This window comes from Amphimedon queenslandica, unplaced genomic scaffold (assembly GCF_000090795.2).
Source record: "Amphimedon queenslandica unplaced genomic scaffold, v1.1 AMPQUscaffold_6558_Cont21484, whole genome shotgun sequence".
NCBI classification, from domain to species: domain Eukaryota; kingdom Metazoa; phylum Porifera; class Demospongiae; order Haplosclerida; family Niphatidae; genus Amphimedon; species Amphimedon queenslandica.
In genome coordinates this window covers 1-1,481 of record NW_003553151.1, presented here as the reverse complement: position 1 = coordinate 1,481, position 1,481 = coordinate 1, and the positions used below count along the sequence as shown (strand labels likewise).

Genomic DNA, 1,481 nt, shown 5'->3' with positions numbered 1-1,481 from the left:
TAGGTTTCCAATTACACTGATAGAGTGCTAGGAAAACGTTTCCTTTTTTTCTATTACTTTTGCTTCAAAAAGTTTCCGGATCGGGTGGTACTGTTTATTCCTCTCGGCTCGCCTCTCGGTTTCAAAACAGGCAGCCCAACCCATGTCTTTTAACACCCCCGCAAATTTTACGGATGGGTATTAAAAACTGTTAAAAACCACTGTATACTATAACCACGTGGTAAAATAGAAGTACTTGATGTAGAATTTTTGAAAGGTAATTTTATTACTTATTTCTAGTTAGAATAACTTTTATTTAGGACATTTAAAAGTATTACTACAAGATAAGCTGTTGCCTCAATTTTGGAGCCATTTTGATGCTAATAGATAAGGCAAGGAATGGAGTTTAAAATATTAATTTTATTCTTTTTAAAATTTTTAGTCAAATTATGTGATTTTAAAAGAAGTATCAGAAACAGTTTTTGATCTAACTAACTCAATAAGTTTCAATAATGTAATAGAAGAAATGAAAGGACTCTATTCACTCGAAATAATTAGTGGGTGTGTCACCTCAGTAACCATAATAACACAATCATTAACAATCTGTTCTTCTAGTATTAATAACAAGTGGGCGGTGACGTGTAAAGTGTTGGGGCTATCAATATGGGTGTGTGAAGTCGCTAGTGAAGGAATCATTAATAGCTTATGAAACAACTAGAGGAGGAGGAGGAGAAAGAGGGAGAAGAAATGGAGAATGAGACCCATACTGACCAACTTTGGTACTGGAACAAGTTTCAGTTTTTGGTAGCTAAATTATCATTTCTTGGTCTGAGAGACCAGCTCCTATCTCATTCTACCGTCCTTGCCATTGAGAATAAAGTGGGCATGTCTGACAATGTTAATTAATGTGGGTGTGGTTTTAAGGTTAAAGATTATGTGACTGATTGTTACTCCGACATATTTGACGAGAGTTTGTTGGGCATAGTCATCAAGGAAATTCAGGATTTATTAAGCAGTTGGCTCAATGCCATATATGGTAATGGACATTATTATTACTATTATTATTATTATTATTATTATTGTTATTGTTATTATTATTATTATTATTATTATTATTATTACTATTATTATTATTAGGTGACATTAGTAAGGAGTGGTCTGGTAGGATATTACATCCCATATACAATTGCTATGGACAATTATGGTATTACATGTACATGTATGTTTCAGCTTTTTTTGCTTAGGATCTGTGAATTGTTTGATATTATTGTTGATTTTCCTGATTCAGAATCAGTCCTGGTTGATTTGTGTGAGTGCTTGTGTCACATTGATTTGAGACAAGAGCTCATGGAACCATTAATTAAAGTGTTAGACTCAAATTTGCATGTAACAAATCCATTTTCTCTTCTAATAAATTAAATTAATTTTTACAAATGTGTTATTATTATTATTTAGAATAAATTGATCTCTTTGAATTTTTAATAATAGCAATAATTATTATT

At 31.6% G+C, this 1,481-nt stretch overlaps 1 long non-coding RNA gene across 1 annotated transcript; it reads left to right on the top strand.

Annotated features, from left to right (window-relative positions):
• Positions 1 to 425: 425 nt before the first annotated feature.
• On the top strand, positions 426 to 1,449 carry LOC109592014 (uncharacterized). The gene is made up of 4 exons (XR_002190123.1): positions 426 to 540; positions 595 to 858; positions 904 to 1,015; positions 1,117 to 1,449. It is a non-coding gene; the product is annotated as an uncharacterized LOC109592014 (long non-coding RNA).
• Positions 1,450 to 1,481: the final 32 nt, after the last annotated feature.